Source organism: Pseudorca crassidens, chromosome 6 (assembly GCF_039906515.1).
Source record: "Pseudorca crassidens isolate mPseCra1 chromosome 6, mPseCra1.hap1, whole genome shotgun sequence".
NCBI classification, from domain to species: Eukaryota; Metazoa; Chordata; class Mammalia; order Artiodactyla; family Delphinidae; genus Pseudorca; species Pseudorca crassidens.
Window position 1 is genome coordinate 27248613 of NC_090301.1, and position 24187 is coordinate 27272799.

The following is a 24187-nucleotide window of genomic DNA, read 5'->3' on the forward strand; positions in this document are numbered from 1 at the left end:
CCAAGAGCAGTACCAGGCACTATGCTTTTTGAGCCATTATCCTTTTGGATACAACATTTATTTCTATAAAGAGTGTTTTAAAAAATATCTTATTTGTGTACTACTGTATGAATTAACTTCGATAAACTGAAGTATCTCATATATTTACTATTTTAACATGATACTGAGATTATGATTCATAGTTTTATCTCTATGGTATGAATGGCATGTATTCTTGTCAGGGCTTGAACTATTTGATCCATATGTTCAAATATATTAATTCCATAGACAGATTTTCTTTTGGTATAACAGAGACTGCTAGCAGTTTATCAAAATCTTTGTCTTCTTTTTCCTCAGCACACAGCAGGATTACGTCACCTAACCTCCCTTGCAGTTAGATGTGGTCACATGACCCAGCTCTAATGGAATGTGAGAAGACGTCATATGTTCACTGCTAGGTCTCACTTACACACATTTCCATGTGCTCCTCCTTGGTCTTTGCCCTTCTACCAGCTGGATGGAGACAATAACAAAGTCACAAATAAAAGGAGTCTGGATACCTAGTTGACTATGAAGAGGGAAGACAGCTTCCCAACCCAAACACTAAGCTAGGACTGTTAAATGAGCAAGAAATAAAGTGATAACACACTTCTGAATCTACTTGTTTTAGCAACTAGCCAATCCTAACTAATACAGTTGCAGAAAAGTTTGAAGAACTATATTATGAGATTAGAAAAAAAAAAGAATGAGACTAATAGAAGCAACAGGGTTAAATGAAAGAAATTTCAGTAACTATCCTCCATTTGTTGCCTACACAGCAAATCCCGACAGCACTAGGACAGTCCATGGGTGTTGGAGTGGGAGAAGGGAGAGAGTCAACTTGAGGCAAGAGCATTTCCTGCTGCTCTTCCTAAATTACCTTCTTCATGCCCCTCACTTTTCCTGGTATGGATGGTGCCAAGAGCCCAGCCTTCAGGTTGGTCCTATTCAAATGCCTGCCTTGAGGCCAAGGTGGAGACAGAATTTGCAATCATTTTCAGAGAATCTTAGGACAGTTTGATGTTTGCCAAGGACAAAGTGAAAGCACTGCCTTTCCTGAGATGATAGAAGACTTTACACCTGGTCTATTTCCTGTCTCCACAGTCCTTCTTCATCCTCCCTTATTGTCTTCACTTTATCTTAGAACAGGTGGCCCTTGCTTTTGTTAATATTAATATCTCCACTTGTTCTTTAGCAGATCTTTTCCCACCTCCTCCAAAGCTTTGTTTCCTTAAATATTCCCTTTTGGAATCACAGTGTCAGCTTCCTCCTTCCTTCTGACTATAAACATACTCTTTTTTCTTATCCACAACAAACAAACAATCACACACACAAGAGAAATGACAATTAAAAAACAACTACCGTCATAAAACCTATTTTGTAAATCTGCTACCTTGGGCTAGAGCTCATTTGTTTTTCACCTCTTTAACCCCTCATTTATATACCACCTACTCACTCTTTCAATCATTATTTACTCATTATTTATTGTTGTTATTAGCTATTAACAATTTGTTCAATATTAATTTGTTTCACATCGAATAGCACGTTTCTGGAGGCACAAATATGATGAAGACAAAACTTTTGCCTTTGAGGACTTCACAGAGCTGGGGAGAAAGACAGATGAAAATAATTACACAGCAAGATGATTTTTCTGTAGTCTAGATACACTTAAAGGGCTATGAAAGTGCCTCCTCCCTCAAAAGGTACAATTAATACTACTTTTCAGGCTGGAGAAGAAAGCTTCATAGAAGGAATGACATTTGAATTGAAAAGACATAAGCTTTTGTAAGCCAGACAAGAGGAAAAAGAGTATTTAGGCAGGAGTCGCAGAAATAACAAAGGCAATAAGTAATGTGAGAAAAACATGGTGTACAAAGAAATAATTAAGTTGAAGAAACAACAAGTAGTCTGCTGTGGTTAGAATGAAGGAAAGGCAATTGAGTAAGAGACAGGGATTGGAGATTGTCCAGAAGTGGCTACTTAGAGCCCTAGTTTGAAGGGTCTTTAGTGAGTTTGGACCTTTATATTATAGAAAAGTTTTAAATAGGGAAAAGAAGCGATATTATCTATATGAAAAAGTCACATGATGGAGAGTCAGGTTATACAAGAGTCAGGAAGAGGGAAGCTCATCAAAGGCCATTGAAAGCTTCAGGTAAATGTACTGGAGGCCCATACTGAGGGTTAAGAGAGTCCCGCACTTGCATTATGAAGTACCTCAGTGACCATAAAATAATTTTCCCTCTTCTGCTTAAGCAAAAAGTAGACTTATTGACTTTGACTCCTTCCCCAAATTGACTGAGAAAAGGCTCCTGCAACAGGTCTACAGAAATTTCTAAAGGCAAACATCCAACAACATTTGGCTTTTAAGACCTCCCACAGTAAGCCTCCCTTATTAAGTGACTTGTAGTCATGGCCAAATAAAAGAACTAAATGCATAATAACTATTACTTATTCTAAGCATTAGAAAAAGTGCTCATCAGCACCCAATTTTTGTCTTTTCCTATCTCCATCTGGCCAAACTGTTAAAAGGCAAGACTTAATAACAGCACCCTCATGAACGAGAACTAGAGCCTTTTGCAGCAGGTGGTGCCCACCTCTGCCTACAGAATTGCAGCCCAAACAATCTGCTGGGAATTGCAGAGAACTCAGTAGAATGTGCTTATGACTCAGCCTGTTAAGTAGGAGGACTGTCATTGTTATTTTAACTCCTGCCAGAGTATGTGGGCAATGCTCCCTCTTTCTGTCTTGAGTTAACCAAGAGACATCCCTCTTCAAAACCTCACCCCAGAATAGGTCCTTGCTCAGTTAGAGCCAGAACAGTTTGGGGTCTGGGTATGACTGCCAGCTGATAGTGCAGATTAGAAAAGGCTTTCATAAAGGGAACATCTGATATCCTAATTTACCAATAGAGTTTTATTTTTAGAATGTTTAATCTGCCTTTAAAACTATTCACACAGAGTGCCACAGACCAGAGCTGAATGCTGATGAGACAGTAATCAGCACAAGTCAAGGTACTTATTTTCGGAAAGGATGGTGAAAATACCAGGGTTTCTTTCTCTTTCCCTTAACTCTTGGGGTATTGTGGTCCTCCTGTTTGTCTTTCTCTTGCCAAATGTTCTCAACAGTGTAAACGTTCATCAAGTGCTGCTCCTAAGGAATACTGTAAAAATGAAACAAAAAAATCAGCCTATTTTACAGAATATTGTCTTAAAGGATAAACTTCACCCATTGATGTATGATGAAAAGATGTAAATCTATTCTGAAGATAAAGCAAAATCTAAGCAATGTCAGGTTGTGGCAAGTCTTAGTATTATGTAGACAAAAGACGGTGTGGAATAGGAAAATAAATATGTTCTGCTTTCAAAACGGTTTTCTCATTTCCACTCAGCTAATTTTTCTCTGTGTTTCTGGTGCTATAAATTACGATTCAAGATTACATATCAGTAGAATAAAATTTTGTCATAATGCTATAAAATCATGTGTCAAAAAGATGCAGGAAAGCTCCTCAGCATTCCAGAAGCGAGGGACTCTATTAAGACAAACTGAAAGAATCGTGAAAAGGGCAACAACCATCACTGGTGTGCGTGAAAGATAGCATGTGTATTCCAAAGTAACCCCTCTAGGCCTTCAAAAAGTGAGGGTCCACCAAGATAGAGATACCATTCTAGACACAGCTCAGAACATCACATAGTCTCTGCCCTCAGTGGGGAAAGAGAGGATGTTGAGATGACATCAGGGAGGTAGAAGATGTCAGCTTATATAGCACCTTCCTGGCCACAGCAGGAGTGTGGGTTTTCTTCTGACTATTAAGGGCAGTCATTGGTGGATTCTGAACAAAAGAGTCATATCAACTGATTTATAAAAGATCAGACTATGTGAACAATACATTATACAAAAGCAATACTGAGCACAGGAGGCTACTGCATTTGCTAAAATGAGAGAGAGTAGATTCCAATGATACAGGTAAAGACAATGAGAAATGATTAGATTCTGGACAGAGATGAGCTTGTTACTGCTATTATCTGAAATAAGGCTTAAGAAGGTTAAATAATATGCCTCTAATAGGTAGTGAAGGCCAGAAATAAAGCAATCGTCAGGGTCGTTTACTACACTTTAAATGTCTACATGGGACTTTTGTGTCAAAAAGATGCTGATATTCTATGAAGTAGTCAGACTTAAATGTTGGCGAGATATAACAACCTTTATACTAAGAACTACATGTATTAGGTTTGAAAAATTCAATTCTAAATTTTACAGAATTAGTAATATTAGCACATAATTATAAAGATTTTGTCATTTACAAAGCATTTTCACTCCTATTATCCCATTCAATGTTAGCACAGCAAAATAGAGATATCTAACAGTCACATTTATGATATCACTGAAGTGTCAACTACAAATGGGCACTCGCCATTGGCACTTGCCATCTACCTCTACAAGGATCAGATCAGGTACTGCAGCTGCTGATTTTCAACACCCCCTGAAAGGAGTTCGGGGTGGACAGCAGAAAGGAGGCACTCTGTGCTCCGGGGCGGGGGTGGGGGGTGGCGTAAACAGGCAGAACAGGTCTTCAGATAGTTAGATATTCTCAGGAGCTGATTTTATGAGCCCAATTCTTATATATTCTCAGATCTAGAAAAGCAGTAAAATCCTTCATGGTGACTTCTGCTTCCCGTGACTAGCAGTAACCTGCACAAGACTAGCAGAAACCTTCTGTAAAAAAATATGTGCTTGATTGCATGTATTCCCCCTTCACCAAAATCACGTATATACTGACCTTCCCCCCTGCCTCCTTGGAGCGGTTTCTCAGAGCTATCTGAAATGCTGTCTCCCCGGCTGCAGTCCTCATTTAGCCCCAAATAAAACTTAACTTACATCTCTCATGTTGTGCATTTTTTAAGTCGACAGAAGGAATCTTTGCCATCCTCAGTAGTTTGTTTTCTTTTTTTAACATCTTTATTGGAGTATAATTGCTTTACAGTGGTGTGTTAGTTTCTGCTGTATAATAAAGTGGATCAGCTATACGTATACATATACCCCCATATCTCCTGCCTCTTGCGTCTCCCTCCCACCCTTCTGGTTGGACACAAAGCACCAAGCTGATCTCCCTGTGCTATGCGGCTGCTTCCCACTAGCTATCTATTTTACATTTTGTAGTGTATATATAAGTCCATGCCACTTTCTCACTTCGTCCCAGCTTACCCTTCCCCCTCCCTGTGTCCTCAAGTCCATTCTCTGTGTCTGCGTCTTTTTCCTGTCCTGCAGCTAGGTTCTTCAGAAGCATGGTTTTTTTTTTTAGATTCCATATATATGTGTCAGCGTATGGTATTTGTTTTTCTCTTTCTGACTTACTTCACTCTGTTTGACAGTCTCTAGGTCCATCCACCTTGCTACAAATAACTCAGTTTCATTTCTTTTTATGGCTGAGTAATATTCCATTGTGTATACGTGCCACATCTTCTTTATCCATTCATCTGTTGATGGACACGTAGGTTGCTTCCATGTCCTGACTATTGTAAATAGAGCTGCAATGAACACTGTGGTACATGACTCTTTTTGAATTATGGTCTTCTCAGGGTATATGCCCAGTAGTGGGATTGCTGGGTCGTATGGTAGCTCTATTTTTAGTTTTTTGAGGAACCTCCATACTGTTCTCCATGTGGCTGTATCAATTTACACTCCCACCAAGAGTGCAAGAGGGTTCCCTTTTCTCCACACCCTCTCCAGCATTTATTGTTTCTAGATTTTTTGATGATGGCCATTCCGACTGGTGTAAGGTGATACCTCATTATAGTTTTTTGTTTGTTTGTTTGTTTGTTTTGGGGGTACGCAGGCTTCTCACTGTTGTGGCCTCTCTTGTTGCGGAGCACAGGCTCCGGACGCGCAGGCTCAGTGGCCATGGCTCATGGGCCTAGCCGCTTCGCGGCATGTGGGATCTTCCCAGACCAGGGCACAAACCCGTGTCCCCTGCATCAGCAGGCAGACCTCTCAACCACTGTGCCACCAGGGAAGCCCGTCATTATAGTTTTGATTAGCATTTCTCTAATGATTAGTGATGTTGAGCATCCTTTCATATGTTTGTTGGCAATCTGTATATCTTCTTTGGAGAAATGTCTATTTAGGTCTTCTGCCCATTTTTGGATTGGATTGTTTGGTTTTTTTTGATATTGAGCTGCATGAGCTGCTTGTATATTTTGGAGATTAATCCTTTATCAGTTGCTTCATTTGCAAATAATTTCTCCCATTCTGAGGGTTGTCTTTTCGTCTTGTTTATGGTTTCCTTTGCTGTGCAAAAGCTTTTAAGTTTCTTATGTCCCATTTGTTTATTTTTGTTTTTGTTTCCATTTCTCTAGGAGGTGGGTCAAAAAGGATCTTGCTGTGATTTATGTCATAGAGTGTTCTGCCTATGATTTCCTCTAAGAGTTTTATAGGGCCTGGCCTTACATTTAGGTCTTTAATCTATTTTGAGTTTACTTTTGTGTATGGTGTTAGGGAGTGTTCTAATTTCATTCTTTTAAATGTAGCTGTCCAGTTTTCCCAGAACCACTTATTGAAGATGCTATCTTTTCCCCATTGTATATTCTTGCCTCCTTCATCAAAGATAAGGTGACCATATGTGCATGGGTTTATCTCTGGGCTTTCTATTTTGTTCCATTGATCTATATTTCTGTTTTTGTGCCAGTAGCATACTGTCTTGGTTACTGTAGCTTTGTAGTATAGTCTGAAGTCAGGGAGCCTGATTCCTCTAGCTCCGTTTTTCTTTCTCAAGATTGCTTGGGCTATTCAGGGTCTTTTGTGTTTCCATACAAATTGTGAAATTTTTTGTTCTAGTTCTGTGAAAAATGCCAGTGGTAGTTTGATAGGGATTGCACTGAATCTGTAGATTGCTTTGGGTAATATAGTCATTTTCACAATGTTGATTCTTCCAATCCAAGAACATGGTATGTCTCTCCATCATTTTGTGTCATCTTTAATTTCTTTCATCAGTGTCTTATAGTTTTCTGCATACAGGTCTTTTTTCTCCTTAGGTAGGTTTATTCCTAAGTATTTTATTCTTTTTGTTGCAGTGGTAAATGGGAGTGCTTCTTTAATTTCTCTTTCAGATTTTTCATCATTAGTATATAGGCATGCAAGAGATTTCTGTGCATTAATTTTGTATTCTGCTACTTTACCAAATTCATTGATTAGCTCTAGTAGTTTTCTGGTAGCATCTTTAGGATTCTCTATGTATAGTATCATGTCATCTGCAAACAGTGACAGTTTTACTTCTTCTTTTCTGATTTGGATTCCTTTTATTTCTTTTTCTTCTCTGATTGCTGTGGCTAAAAATTCCAAAACTATGTTGAATAATAGCGGTGAGGGCTTCCCTGGTGGCACAGTGGTTGAGAGTCTGCCTGCCAATGCAGGGGACACGGGTTCGTGCCCCGGTCCGGGAAGGTCCCACATGCTGCGGAGCGGCTGGGCCCATGAGCCATGGCCGCTGAGCCTGCGTGTCCGGAGCCTGTGCTCCGCAATGGGAGAAGCCACAACAGTGAGAGGCCCGCAAACTGGAAAAAAAAAAAAAAAAAAAGTGGTGAGAGTGGGCAACCTTGTCTTGTTCCTGATCTTAGTGGAAATGGTTTCAGTTTTTCACCATTGAGAATGATGTTGAATAGCTTGTTTTCTCTCTCTGGGTAGATACTGTGTCTTCCTTACTTTTCTAACACCAGTCCCCTCAACTCCCATAAATGAATCCTAATAATATTGGTGGAATAAATGAAACTGCAATTTAGGTCTCAAACAGGTTAAGTTTTCCCCATTCTTTTTCTGGTAGGAGTATAGCTTTGAAGTCTGAGAGAGATGAATTTGAATCTGGGCTCTGCAATTGCTATATGATGGTAGTAAGTTACCGAATATATATTGGTCTTGATTTCCCATCTGCAAAATTGCATTGCACTTGTGACCTGCAAGCTTGCATCAAATCTTACAGGTACTCATATTTGCTCAGCAAGGGTTAGTTAATCTCTTCTTTCTCTCCCAACTCCGTCAGAGTAGTTATTTACTCCCTTCAGAAAATAAAATTGTTATGAAATATTCTATGTCTATAAATATTATTATATATTGATATTTCTTTTACCTTAAACGAATTGTAACATTAAATGTAGTGATAGAGAAAATTAGAAAAAAATCCTTTTATAAAGTTTCTCTCATGATTTTTGAAGGGCATATGAACAGATAACATGGGCCAAACAAAAGTGTTTTTCTTTTATGTATCTTTCAAATTTCAAGGGTAGTATTTACATTGTTTTTGGGAATAGTCAGTATTTCACCTATGGGGAAATAAAACAAATTTCAATATTGTGTTATGGCAAAAGCAGTAAAAAATATGAGTATCATTAGTTAGCAATATCCTTACAGCCAAAAAAACAAAACAACAACAACAAAATCTTTTCTAATAGGAAAAAATGAAACAAATAGAATTGGCATGATATCACATATTAAGATAGTTGGATCTCTTATATAGAAATCTGGGAGAAGCTTTGAAAGCCATACTTAAACCATTTTAGCATTAAACCTTCAAAATGCTGAATGTTGTTTAGAAATAATAGTTAATAATACTGAGCACCAGATGATTGAAACATTACAATGAGTCAACTTTACCAGAGTGAGTCAACCAGATCTTTATGTATCAATATGGATGAATCTCTAAATATAATGTTGGGTGAAGGCAAGGTGCAAAAGAATATCTGCAGTATGATGCCATTTATACAAATTTTCAAAATGTAAATGATTATACGGGACATTGTTTCATATATATGTCATCAAATTTAGGACATCATTAAACATAGGAAGGTTATATCATCTTCAGGATTATGACACATTTTAGGAAGAAGGGAAAGGTTTATTTCTTTAGAAAAGATTTCAACAAAGCTGAATGTTAGCATTTTTTCAAATTCATGTGGCTGATACTCAGGTATTTCTTATAATATTTCCCATATTTCACTTTGGAAATTTTGTAAGCTTTCTTGATTAAAAATAAAATAATAAAGAAATAATGAAAAGAGAAAAGTGCATACAGCTACAGCGGATTTAAGACTGGATATTCAGTACTTCCAGTAACAAGAGATTACATGAAAATGCAGCCTTCATGTCCTAGAATAAGAAATCATTCATCTGTACTCTTTCTGAAATATTATTCTGCTTTTATCAGAGGAATTTTGAGTTCAAAGACGTAACATGAAAGAAAATATTCTTTCTGCTTGTAAACTGAGCTAAAGTGTACACACTCCTTTATTTACTCATGCAACAACTGTAAAGTAACAAGTACAAACCTAAAATAAACGGTTCCCTGCCATCTCTTTGGGTAAGTGCATTGTCTTTTTTTCTTCCTTAATCAGAGAGAACCAACTCAACACAAACAAGAATCTGATGACTAGGCATTTCTACCACAACTAGCCTCACAATAATAGCTGGGCTGACATTCTTTCCAGTGCCTTGATCCCAGATCCTAGGATACAACCTTGGGTGAACTTCTATACCTATACCTACCTACCTCCTCTCTCTCTGCCTCATGCCCCTAATCTATAAAAGGAGCACCCTTATATTTACTCACAGGGTTGTTATACAGAATAAATGGTTTAGTTTATGTGAAGTAAGTCATGTAGGATCACAAATGGCACATAGGAAGTGTTGAGAAGACACTATTGGTATTGTTAACCACAGCAGGAGAGACAGGCTTAGTTCAATCCTCACTTCAGAGAAAGATTTTTTCATTCATTTACTATGAAATCATTCAAAGCATTATGAAATGCTATTTTAATAATCCTAAGTCTATTAGCTGTAGAATGCATGTATATTTTTCCCTTATCAAAATGAATTGATACTTATTTAATAAAGATTTTTTTAAAAATGTGGTTAACAAAGGTTTAGTTTCCACAATTGTGGGTTAACTCTTTTATTGTAGAGAGGATAGGGTCTTACCTACTCAAAGAAGTAGTAAAATGGTAAAGTTTGTTATATTGTGTTCTCAAAGGGTTGATAATATGTTCTGGTTTCTTTCTGTAAAAAAAAGAAGTTAGGAAATTAATAATTTAATCTCTGATCCATGTATATCAATTACATCATGTAGGTCAATACTAAATTCAACTCATGGCTTTATTCTTATATTGGGTAACTGAGACTATGAGATAAATTTCATGATGGTTCCTTATAGTCATACACTGAACTAGGTCCTTTTCTGAGTGTTTCGAATAGAGAAGTGAAAATGCTAACTGTTGCAGATTTTTTCTTATTTTTTAGCTTCACTCCAGTGAAGCTTTTAAAAAGAAAAAATAATATTTTAAATTGTTTTCAGCTAATAAATAGTAGGCAATTGTATTCTCTCCCAAGAGAATATATTTGTCCTGGTAAATTGTTACTTACATCCAGTAAGCTTTAAAGCACTGGGCCTCTAGCCCAGTCTGCACTGATTCTCTACAGCACAGGATGGAAGGGAATTTTTTAACAACTAATTACATTTTCTGTCTAGAGTACTAAACTTATTTTGACATTCAGAATCCTAACAGTCATTCTGGATTAGTAGTTCTGCTTAGAAATTCCACTAGAACAATACAAAGTATTTCTTACTGAAATAAACACAATTACTAGAAGGCACTAGCTTTGTTTTGTACCTTATAAGCCATTCAGGTGTACTCGCCCTCAATATATGAGTGTATTAAATGAAAGGGGCAGAGCTGAGCCTCATTTTTAAGTCCTGCTCTCTTACAATAGATGTCTAAATCTACACATCACTATGTGTCTCCACCAAGGACTGTGCGATTTTCACATCTGGTAAAACAGACCCCATCCTGTTCTCAAGGAAGATGTTGCTCTACTAGTAAGGAGACCTACGAGTTAAACTGAGAGCTATTAATTCTTCTTCAAGACCCAGAAGGAAAGGCAAACTTGGAAAGACATAAAGCAGGTGCCTCAGTTCTTCTCTGTGACGCTTCAAAGAAAAATGTGTATATGGATATGAGCAGACAAGGTTTTGATTCAAAAGTGACAAACACTGACTGGGCCAGGACCTGTATTAAGTGCTTTTACATGTATTAGCTTACCTAATCTGTGAGCATCCACATACAATGTACAGTAGCAAACAAATCTATTAACGCATATTAAAGATAGAAAGGCTTAACATTTAAAAAAAATAAAGAAAATTCTGCAGGCAAGAAGAAACACAGTAGAATTTTCCATTCCCTCAAATAACTTGATAGATATTTTAGGGAAAAAAAATTTGACTACCCAGACCTCTGTACACAGCTATTTTTTCCTTTAGTCCAGCTCAGTCGTTCTCAAATTTGGAATATATATAACATTATTATACAGAGTGCTATACACAATAACAAGACTCTATAATATAGAGTTCTATGCACAATAACAAGACTAAAGAACTTTTCTTTTTGCAAATGCTCGATGACTTTTGTTGAATTGTTAATGATTTCAATAACTGGAAACAACATCAATAAATTAGTTAAATAAATGACAATACATTTGAAGACTAGAATATTTTGCAGCTTTTAAACAGTATCAACTAGCGTTATGAGTACTGGTATGAAAAGATAACCAAAACATAAAACAAATGTTTAAACAGAACGTAAAGTGAAAATAGCAAGTTGGAGAATGCTATACATATAGTAAGACTAAAGAATTTTTAAGGGTAGTTTTGATCAAAAGCAAATTAAACCTCACAAGTTGATTTTAGAACAAAAAGAAAATGGTAAATCAGCTCTGGACCTTGTTCAGAAAGAAAGTTTTTGGGTAATTAATCAATGAATACTGAATAAAATATCATCCTTTATTTCTTCTTTAAGTTCCTTCTTTTCCTTAAATTCTTTAACATGCATAGTTTTTTCACTTCATCTTCATGATTTTCAAATTAATGTGCACACACATGTATGTGTGCAAGTACAAAATTATATATGTGTGCATGTATACTTTACTCTAGTAAAAATAAGAAAAATAGGAATTCTCTAAGAACAGGGGTCAGCTAATTATGGCCAATGGACCCAGTTCATCCTGATGCTGCCTGTTTTTCCAAATATAGTGTTCTGGGCACACAGCCACATCCATTCATTTCCTTGTTGTCTATGGCTGCATTCATGCTCCACTGCCAGAGCGGAGTAGTTGTGACAGAGACCGTGTGGTCCTTTATATATTTACGTATCACCCCAAATATTTACTATCTGGCCCTTTATAGAAAATGTTTGTTTACACCTGCTATCAAGGAACATGTTCGTCATTTGAGTAACACTAAAAACAATATTGAAAAATAATCCCCTGTCTTTTAAAGTTTTTCCAAAATTTAACTCAACAGTTATATATGAATGAGAGAAATTCCAATCTTAAACACTTAAAAACTAATTTAATTCCAACAGAACTGGAGAATTATGGGCCAAAGGATGAGATGATTATTTGAAAGTTGACCGTGCCCTGCCCAATACCTATTAGTCATAAAAATAATACCCCATTTACCCATCATCCAGACTTTTGTGTGGTTTTTTTGTTTGTTATAAAATTAAAATGACTATCTTTTTTCTAGGCTTTATTTTATGAGAAAAAGATAAATGCCATCTGGGAATTATTATTATTATTTTTTTTAGTTAATTGTTTATTTGTTTTATTTTGGGCTATTTTGGGTCTTCATTGCTGCGCACAGGCTTTCTCTGATTGTGTTGAGCAGGGGCTACTCTTCGTTGCAGTGTGTGGGCTTCTCATTGTGGTGGCTTCTCTTGTTGCAGAGCATGGGATCTAGGCACGCAGGCTTCAGTAGTCGTGGCACACAGTCTCAGTAGTTGTGGCTCACGGGCTCTGGAGCACAGGCTCAGTAGTTGTGGCACACAGACTTAGTTGTTCCACAGCATGTGGGATCTTCCCGGACCAGGGCTCGAACCCATGTCCCCTGCATTGGCAGGCGGATTCTTGACCACTGCACCGCCAGGGAAGTCCCTGGGAATTACTTTTAAAAAGGAACTTATGGCCTATTCCATAAGGCACATAAAATCGAATAGTCATTTTAAATTAACACAGTGCAGTTAGAGGTGATCATTTTTATTCCATACCAAAAGGTTTACATTAACACAGTTTTTGTTAAGAATATTATTTGGCACAGTTTTAGTATTTGATATATTATATAGATGGGCTGCAACACCCCTAAAATAATATTAGCAAACACTTACACAGCACTTATTATGTGCCAGACAATGTTCCAAGCACTTCATATACATTAATTCACTTATTCCTCACAATCACCCTCTAAGGAGGCAACTGTTGTTATCCCCATTTTACAGATGAGAAAACTGAGATCAAGAGACTTTAAATGCCCTTCCCAGCATGACACAGCTAGAAAACAGTCAAGCCTTGCAGCCTTTATAGACCCTGAGAGTTGGTTTTAGATCTTCAACTCTGGTTAACGACAAGTTCAGACATAAAGGCTTTGTGGCTTCTCTGAGAAGTGGTATTTCACCAATGAAAATTGCAGTTTACTGGAAATACTTAGCACATCTATTATTCAGTATATTCAGCTTCTTGAACAAATTGAAATTTACTCAGCTGCTCCATTATTTCTGTCAGGTTTGCTTATGCCACTTTCCAGAGCTTCTTAGAGCTGGGTCTGAACATTGTCAAGAATCATGACTGACACCTGACAAAATCAACTGGTCGACAATGATATTTAAGGGCTGCCTACCCATGATAGAGAACAGGATGTGCACTGGCATCACAAAGTAAGATGTGAATCATTTAAGGAGGAACCCAAGACAAACACTTGTTCAGCTATAAACAAAATCAGCTTTTATCAGCTGGTTACTCAGATAAATAGGACATGCAGTCCATGCACCTAGGCTGCATATAATCCATGTTTGGCTGTGGTATATTTATATGCAAGTTATGTGACACCTATAGGGTTGACGTTAGAATGATAAATTCATGCAGACTTTCAGAATCTCGTAAAGAAAATATTGCCAAGGCGTGGTTTTCCCAACTGATATAAGAACCCAAGTTTCATTAAGCAACAAAGTAATGATGAAACCTTTCCTGGATTGCCAGACCAGGATATACTTTTCATTAACCTTTGAAATACATTCTAGCACTAAGTATCATTTGGTTATTTTTCACATTTCGACAGACTTTGTTAGGTAACCTAAAAGCTGAGATGCTTGAAGTTGCTGGATAATCCTGAATAGCATTTCTGCCGGCTAAGCTTAACCTCATTGGCTAGCGTTAGCCTACTCGGTTAGCTCTCAAATAAACAATATTAACATCATTCTCCACCTCTATCAATCTGCTTTATGAGGTTTTGAACAGTTCATGTAATTCAGTGCACTTGTCCAGGATAACAAGATTTCAACTAAATTGCCAATACCGCTGGGAAAATATCCACAATCCAAGCAGTCTTGAAATAGGAGAACAGCTACCAACATAAACCATTTAGTCGAACATACTACTAAACCATTTCTATTCCCTGAAGGTTCAGAAGCAGTTCATTAGCACTGGTTATTTGTGGGTAGCTGAAAGTCACAGTGAACCAAACTGATAGTTGGACAGATCAGAGAAAAGATCTTCCTTTCTTAGCGCTTTTGCCAAAGTTCTTTTAGGAGAACATTATGTTTCTTGCAAAGGAAACATGCTTAAAAATATACACTGGAAAGAACTAAGGACAGTTAACACAAGCCCTATTCAGAACATATGGTCTCCAGTTGACCAGAGAATCTAGGTAAGATAGACAGTAAGAATTTCCCCTTTTAATCCCCAAACCTGCTACTCCAGGCTATCGCCAAGGACTAGCTGACTGCATGAAGGTGACAATAGAAATTATCTAGTCTTGTCCAAAGAATCTCAACATAATTCAGGGCAGTAAAAATAGGCTACAAATAGGTGAAGGGTAAAGGACTGGATTAGTCAGAAAAGTCAGTCAAGTTTCTGAGTCTTCACAAAATAAAGGTTTATATACTGTTCATACAAATCCTGATGTGAGTAGGGTAACTCTCCTGGTGGAGACCCAGTAATCTGACTGTATTCTTCTCATTGCTCAACTAACTCATGGCCTCAAGATTGCTGCAGCAGGAAAGGAAGCCATCTGGAGGGCTGTGCATTGGTTCCTCCATACTTTAACATGGAAGGGACACACCTCACTGCCTCTCACAGCCTCCTGGACTGAACCAACAACACGGCTCTGCCTCAGTGCAAGGTGCTGAGAAACAGGGAAGACACATGGAGGTTTGCTGAGCAGTACAAGTCTCCATTACATGAGGGACAAGGCATGATGAGATGCCCAGTGGCTGTTTTAGGGCCCTGTTTAGATTCCTTCCTTGAGAAGTGCTGAAAAGAAATAATGCTCAGTGAGATCAGCTAAAAACTTGTTTTGCTAAATTAACACATGCTGACTCTGTGTGTGTGTGTGTGTCTATAAATAAATAAATAGATAGATAAATAAGTAAATATTTTATTTTCTTAACATGAATTGGCACTGCAATATAGACAACCTTGGGGAGCAAGAGGCCACCTGTCAGTGTTTTCACTTGCTGATGTATTGCACTGATGTTTTCTGCTCAGAATCAGATACAGCTGAAGAACTAACTAACTTCTTTGCTTGACAGAAAGCCATCTGTTCATTTGTTTCTAATTTTTATACAAACACTAACCGTTTTAAAAATGGTAGAATAAGTTAATGCAGATGCTCAGGTTCATGAGGTGTAAGGGAAGGGACTGGGTGGGGAGGGGCACAAAAGGAAACAAGGCTGCCACGAAAATTATCGTGCCAGATGTCACATAATGATTTTACTCTCATGTTCAAAACTTTTCTGTCAAAGTGATAAAGACTAAGTTTCTTGGCCTGGCCTCAAGGGCTTCCATACTGTGACTATACTCTACTTTTTCAAGTTTATCCCCAACTTTCTACCATCACAAGCGCTCACAGGCTTCTTAGACTAGTTATTTTGTAGACCTATTAATTGCCCTTTTCTTTGCAGCTTCATATTTTTCTTCCCTTCTGCAAAGTCCTCTTCTTTTTCTTTTCCGTGTCTTCTTGCCTCCCTGCCTCCCTCTCTTCTCTCCCTTCCTTACGCCCTCTAGGTTTGGCAACACCTTGTGGAACTGAAGCCCTCTTCTCTAAGATCCACCCCCACCCTCCCATCACCTCCAAGAATGCCCACTGCTGCCTGGTTCTTGTTTTTATCACTTATTTGGCATTCATATGAACTACTTTGTGTTGTTACTTAAGCTTATTGAAATGGAAACAAGTTCACATCCCCACCCTTTTTTCTGCTTTATTTCAATTCTAGAAGTCATTGGTTTCTATCAAATATATGAATTTTTTTTCATAGTACTTTGAGTTCAAAACAAATATAAATGAAGGACAAAAAATATTAAGCCATATAAGAATATACAATGCACTTCAAGTAAGGCTGCCATATTATTAAATTGTATTAGCAATTTACACTTCTATTTCCTTACACCACCAGCAGCACTGTGTACTATTAATTTGTTTAATGTCTACCCCCCCTCGCCTCAACTAATCTGTAAGCTCTAGATGGCCAGGGGCCATTTTCTTTTGTATGTACTCTCTTTTGTATTACTGCACTCCCTGGCTGGGAGCAAGTACTTAATAACTATTCATCAAATGAATGAAAAATTGAAGTATGTACTCCCAAAATGGAAAAGTATGCTGATACTTTAATTGTGAGTATATGAACTCCTCTGTTTCAAGCAGTGAAATCTCCTTATCTACCTGGCTTACTGTTTTCCTGATTTGAAAGTGGGTTCAATGAATGAAAGAATGATAGCAGTTTATTTCCCTAAACATTCTGGTTAGAACTTGGTTAAATTAGATCTTTGAAATAAAAATAACACAAACTTTAGATATGAAAGCTGTTTTGCAACCCTGGCCTATCACCTACTGGCTGTGGAATACTGGGCAGAACTTCTGACTTTTTGGATCCTCAGTTTTATCATCAGTAAAATAGAGATTATCCATGCTATTTCCCTTACAGAGCTGCTGCAAGAATTAAATAAAATCATCTGTAGAAAAGTGCTCTGACAATTGTGGGAAATTGTGATGTGTCAATATCAGTCTTCAAATAGTAGTTCTTCACCACTTAGCACAACGACATACACTTGCGAAGAGATTATGTATTAACTTGAACAAACCTCATGCCAATCCAAGATTTCTTAGCTTCAACTCTTCTCTTTACTTTTGCTCAGCGGCCAAATCCCTTTTGTAAGTTCTTAGGACACAGGATGTCTTTGGGAAGGACTGTGTCAGATAAAGAAAGAATCTCATTCACTAATAGCCCCAAGCTCACCTGCTGGGAGCCATCTGTCAAGCTGCGGCAGCGTATAGAGGTTTCACCAGGAAGGCATTTGGCTGAACCCGGGTGACAGAGCACCAGGCTATTTTTGAGGTCACAGGGAGCACCAAAATTCCAGCTGTGGCCTAAAGAAATAAGAATTCAGCCCACTGGTGATGTTCTTTGCCTGAGCTTCTGCACTCTCTGAGGATGACATTCTTGACTGCTGTTATCATTTTAAAAGGCATGCATTTAGAAAAGAAGACTTCCACCAGAGAGAGGAAAATACATGCTGTGCTAATAGTCATCTGACCAGAAAAATAAAATTCTGGCAAATCTACTTTTCATCCGAAGAGCTGAAAGCTCTGGAAGCAGAGGGATTTCATCAACTTACTAGAGTGTTGGGGAGGAGTTTACAATTAAGGGTGATCTCCAGCTGATTCAGGTCCTTCATCTTTTGCTGCATATTGTTCAAGAGGCAACCTGGAATAACTTAATTAGCACAGTGGGGACTAAGTTGCCACCCACCCCTCCCCCTTCTGTAATGCTAATTTGAAATATCTTCTTTTCCTCCTCAAGTTACTTTCTTAACAGTGGCAGCCAACATTTTATTACTAAAGAAATTGCCAGTAATGACCTATTTTAAAAAGTGAAGACTTCTTAATGGAATGAGAATATTACTTGCTTGCTGAGAGAATGTATCAAAATAAAAGCTAGCCTTGAAAGGTACTGAATCTGTTATATTAGCACTCCAAGGTGTTCTGGAAATTCTATAACAATATTTATGCATGCATGATATGTCCCATCAATAATCTTAAAAATATTAAAACACACAAGGATAAATCATTAAGATTTCACCAAACAAAAGGGGAGGACTTGGCATGGAGATGCTATTAAAAAAAAAAAAAAAAAAAAGAAAGAGTTTCGGGGCTTCCCTGGTGGCGCAGTGGTTAGGAATCCTCCTGCCAATTCAGGGGACATGGGTTCAAGCCCTGGTCCGGGAAGATCCCACATGCCGCGGAGCAACGAAGCCCGTGTGACCCAACTACTGAGCCTGTGCTCTAGAGCCCACGAGCCACAACTACTAAGCCCGCGTGCCACACCTACCAAAGCCCAGGCGCCTAGAGCCTGTGCTCTGCAACAAGAGAAGCCACTGCAATGAGAAGCCCGCGCACCGCAACAAAGAATAGCCCCCACTTGCTGCAGCTAGAGAAAGCCCGCATGCAGCAACGAAGACCCAATGTAGCCAAAAATAAATAAATAAATAAATATATTTTTTTAAAAAAGAGTTTGCCTCCCTGTAAATAGGAGGCAAAGGAGTAGGCAGAACATCTGCTGGGGAGCTCTTTAAAGCGTTTTCTCCCCCTCTTCTATTATTCTGTCAGTGGCTCCTCTTCTATTATTCTGTTGGTGGCCATGTAATTTCCCTCCTTTCTGCTCTTTTCAGGAGGGTGTTCTATTATTATGCTTTATTTAACTGGCTTAGATTTAAGTAAATAAATAGACACCACTGAGTTGAAGGGCAGTTGGAATGGAGGGAAGAGGAGAGCAGAAATTCAACACAGGAGGAGGGGCACAGAGAGATAGGGACTGCAGGACTGGAGCCAGATAGCAGAGAACCCAAGCACTGCATGTTAGTGAAAGGCTTTTATCTAAAGCTCCTAGTGGCCACTTACCATTTATAATCAAGCCATATGTGTCTGATTTATACAGAAACATATGAAAATAAGATTAAAGTCTAAGCATTAAAAAAAACCAGCAAGTGAGCCAATGAGATTGCAAATATTCCAGCTGCTCTAATTACTGTTGTTCCAAAGGAAATGTGAGGGCTGCTGATGCCTTGCTTGTGTTCCCCTGGGACCACATCAGCCACCTTTGGTATTTGCAGGCACAGAAGTTTGCTTCAGAGGTAAGGTTTTACCCTCATACTCTGAGAGTGGTTTTTAGAGCTACTCTACGCCAACGAAGAGGCAACAGTCTTTAAACAAAATTATTGCAACTTTAAAGGTGTATAACTGGATCACTTTGCCGTATACCTGAAACTAACACAACACTGTTAATCAACTATACTCCGATATAAAATAAAATTTTTTAAAATTTATTATCTTTTTAAAATTGTGGCTTCCCATAAGTACACTAAAAAGTCTTGGAGTCTTAGGGTGGTCTAACTCCACGTGCCAGCCTACTCTCCTCCCAATCCCACTGACCACCCCCATCTCTCAGGATCTTCCCAACACAGTGAAGTCCAGCAGCCTGTCCTGTGAGTGCCCCCTGCACCTAGTGACTGGCATTATGTCATCTTTAGCAGAGGCTTGACTTCAAAGACTTTAGAAGTACCTTCTCAGTGAAGGAGCCCAGATCCTACAGGACAGTGGTTTTGTTTGTTTAATTTATTAATGATTTTACTTTTCCCGTCTCACATCCATCCTATTTTTAATGTAATGACAAGCTGAAAGTCATTCAGCTAAAAGAAAATTCATGCAGCTAAAGAAAAACAACAAAAAAATAAAAACAGATAAAAAAGAGACTGGAAGCCATTTGTGACCTTCTCACATTTTGGATGCTCTATCTGGTTAGCACGAACTTGAAATTTTCGCCAGGCACAGCAAGTCTGCTCCAAGCTCTCCACTGGTTCTTTGGAGATTTCCTAGTGACCACAGAGGGGGATTAGGCCCTGATCTAATGGAAGGTAATCTTACCAACAGCCTCCAGAAATTCACTGAAAGCCACTATAGTACAGCACAGACATGAAGGAGTGAGGACTCATTAGATCCAGATATAACTTTAAAATAATACTAAAATCTGGAACACAGATTTCTACTAAATTGTTTGTAAGAAAATACATATACCTCCACTGCAGGAACAAAAGATACAGAACTTTAAGCGTCAGAAGGAAGTTATAAGCTTCGCTGTCCTCAAGATTCCCTCGGAAACTTGTTCCAATGTGATTTTATGCCTTACAGGAGCCCATGCACAATCACCAAAGGCCCTTCACTTCTCACCATGTTCTTGAATCTTATATTGACTGAGTGTAGCATCACCTAACAGTTTCTAAAGTTTCAGTGTAAATATAAATGTGTATTTAATAGTTCTCTCATTCATTTAACTACTTGCTATAGGTGGCTCCTGAACGGCAAAGTTTCCAGTGGGGACCATAAGGAAGAGCATTTATGCCATTATATGGCTGGTGATAAGCCCAGTCATAACAGCCCCAGGTGAAATTTCTGGTTTCCAGTTTCCCAGAGAATTCGTTTTGAACATTATACAAACCAACAGTCATTTCTCTTAAATAATTAATTAAATAATTAAAATTATTTTCACCCCAAAGAAATAGTCTGTGAAGGTATCTTCAAATAAATCATTGTCATTGTAAGAGAACCTCCTTAAAAGTCACATTAAATTTTTTAATCTGATGATTTCATAACTGAAATGCCAACATTTTAAAAATTACAACTGAAATAATAATTAGAAAATTTGTTTTTTGTCACTGTCAAAATTTCAAGAATTGATTAAATTATATTTATTAGATTAGCAAAGAGATTTGAACTCTTCTCAAGTAAAAGCCTATAAAATAGATGATTGTGAGGATTTTAAAAATTTGAGTAATTTAAGTATTAATGCCCAATGAAGGTGTTGAATGAAATAAAGCATACGTCAGGTGATACAGCACACACATATCACTGATTTATCAGCCTTAGGCAAAAATCTGATAAAAGCTCATGTTTTAAAGAAGCCCCACAGACCTCTCTTCCAGTACCTTTACTGGGTTACACAGAGCTTTCTTCCTTTTTTTTTTTTTTGTTTGATGGTGATACATGCTGGTAGATTTTAAGGTCACTTTGCATGATGTAAGGCTTGCTTTTCCTGTATATTTTCTGCTTGTTAAATTGTTACAACCGGAAGCAATTTTCTTATATTCACACTATTCCTGCCTATAAAGTGTTACCTCTGGAAGCTTCTTTTAGACATGTGTCAGCCAGTTGTACTTAGCAAAAGAGGCTCATGTGTTATACTTTGTTTATTACAAATCTGCAATTTTGTTGATGACCATGGACTTCAGTGGATGTTGACTAGGGTTGTGAGACTCATATATAACTCCATTCATTTTCTTTTTTCTGGATACTTCTTGCAGTGGGTCACTAGTAGAGCAGTTACAGCAAGAGGCTACTTGACAGAGTGGTAAAAAAGGCTTTGGAGCCTGCAAGACCCCTATGTAGCAAGTTATTTAATTTCTTCATCTATATATTGTGGATAATAATATCTACTTTCCTGCAGAATGGTTTTAAGAACTAGGGGTAGGTTAGGGAAAGTTTCTGATACATATTCAGTGTTTGTTACATGGTAGTAGTATTGGGTGCTAGTACCATTACTACTATACTTAATGAATTGGGTAAGGCTGGTTTATCAAAACACTGAACAGAGAAAAGGTATTGCTACTTACTATGTTTTTTAGCACTTTAAAAACATGGGTAGACATCACAATCACCTGGGATCCTGGTTAAAAATTCAGATTCTTGGCTTCCATTCTAGGGATTCTGACTCCAGAGGTCTGGAGTGGGTCCAGGAATCTATATCCCCTCACAAGTGCTCAGTATGATCCCTAGGAGGGTGATCTGCGGATCACAATTTGAGAATAACTGCTATATAATAGAGAATTAATCCTATTGGTATAATCATGATTATTTTGACTGTCACTATATCAGTTTTAAAAAAATAAGAATATTGTTCTCAAGATATTAGCTTAGTTTAAATGTTGCTGTTATTGTTGTTTTTTAACTGTACAGGCTTTAACTTCTATAAGTGATATGAAATAAGCCCCAATATTTTTTCCTAATAATTTATGGATTGTTTCTCTTGTTAAAAAGCCTGATTTTTAGCTTTTTGTGCATGATAGACTCTAAAATTTAATGAAAGCTTTGGATTCACACCCATGTAGGCATGCCCTTTATTGGTATAAAGGCTTCCTGGGTCCCATTCATATACTTCCTGGGAGGCAATGGACCCCAAGTTAAAAGTATTTAGGCTAAAGAATTTGGTATTAACCATTTGCTGTTTAGAGAACTATTTCTGTACTCTTTAGATTTTACAGGTCTAAAACATGGTTATTGTGCAATGGAAAAATAAATGTGGCCTTTAAATATCTATTTATTCCCTCTCAAATAGCTTTGATTGCTTATCCCGTAGGAGGATTGGAATGAATAGTTCTTTACAAAATTGAATTGGAAAATTCTAATAAGGAGGCTGTTCATTCTGTGAAAAGAACACAAGTTTCTACTTTGGATAACAAGGAATTCGATAAAAGCAAACTTTAAATGCTACCACATTAAATTCTACCACAAGTTTTGGCAAAGCAGATATGTATTACCCAGCAAGTTTGATAGTTTGTAATGCAACTAAGCCCTAGGACAGAAATGTAGGCAATGCCCAGTTTCTTTTTGCTTGCATTACCCGGGGGATTAAAATACTTCAATGGTCCAGTGCTCTCAGGAAAAAGACCAAAACCATTTCCTTGTCTTGGAATACCTGGCTTTATTTATCGCTCCAGCCTCATTTTATACCTTGCTCCCCTTCCCCTCAGTTCTCCTGTTACACTGGCCTCCTGGCATCCCCCCCTTATATGCCATGCTCCTATAGCCACAAGGCCTTTGCATGTGCTTTTGCTCCACTTGGAATGCTCTTTTCTGCCCTCTTTGCCTACTTAATTATCACTTACTCAAAGATCACAGCTAAATTATCCTCCCTGACAAGGTCAATTCATGAATCTCTTCTACACAGCCCTCATCATATTTCTAATTTTGCATTTATTTATGATTATTTGATTATAAGCTTATTCCCCACTAGACTGTAAGCTTCATAAGGACAAGGACCATAACTGTTTTTGCTACCTAGACTGTAAGGACTTGGGGCTCTCAGACTATTAACTATATGGAAGAATGAATAAAAGAATGAATGAATGCTTGCATCATATTGTATCAACCTAGCATCTAAACTAATAAGAAACAATAAGTATCTAGATAAAGGTCTAGGAGTACCTCTTCGAGCTTTAGTTTCACATGCATAAAAGGAGAGCATTTGAGTAAATAATCACTGGGTTCCTTTTCAGTTTTAAAAATCAGTGATTTAACAACCAAATGTTCATCAACTGACGAACTAATTAACAAAATGAGGCAGATCCATTTGGTGGAATATTATTCAGTCAGGAAAAGCAATAAGTACTGATACTTGCTACATCATGAATGACCCCTGGAAATATTATGCTGAGTAAAAGAAGCCTCTCACAAAAGACTATACTGTATTACTTTATTTATATGAAATGTCCAGAAGAAGTGGCAAATCCACAGAGACAGAAACTAGATTAGCAATTGCCAAGAGTACATGGGAGGTAGAAATGGGGAGTGACTGCTAATAGGTATAGGGTTTCTATGGGGGTGATGAAAATTTTCTAAAATTAGATAGTAGAGATGATTACATAACTCTGAATATACTAAAATCACTGAATTGTGTATTTAAAAGGCTGGATTTTATATGTGAATTATGTCTCAATATAGCTATTATTAAAAAATCAATGACCCAGTGGCTACATTAATTCATAGCTTTAATATTAAAATCTAAAATAATTCAGTAAATATTAATTTTTTAAAACATTTGTTTTCGAAGAGTTAAGCCTATCTTCCCATAATAGAACAAAACATTCAGAATATCCATTCTGAATATTTCTTCATTTGTTACTATATATTAGACACCGAATTATACCCCCTCTACTTAGACCTTATCAAAAAATGCATGAAACATCCTCACTGATTTCAAGGAGCTTATATAATCATATCTGGGATGGTAATTAACTATAACACAAAACACTGGATTGA

The 24187-nt window shown here is 37.6% G+C and overlaps 1 protein-coding gene across 35 annotated transcripts in view; it reads right to left on the reverse strand.

Moving 5' to 3' along the window:
* The window catches only part of MAP2 (microtubule associated protein 2), a 278232-nt gene that overhangs the window by 94723 nt on the left and 159322 nt on the right, over window positions 1-24187 (reverse strand). For 33 of the 35 annotated variants that reach the window (XM_067740749.1, XM_067740755.1, XM_067740756.1 and 30 more), the window contains exon 3: window positions 9979-10056. The exons of the other annotated variants lie outside the window; for them this stretch is intronic. The gene's annotated coding sequence lies outside the window, so the exon portion shown is untranslated. The remainder of the gene's footprint in view (window positions 1-9978; window positions 10057-24187) is intronic. 35 annotated transcript variants of the gene reach the window in all.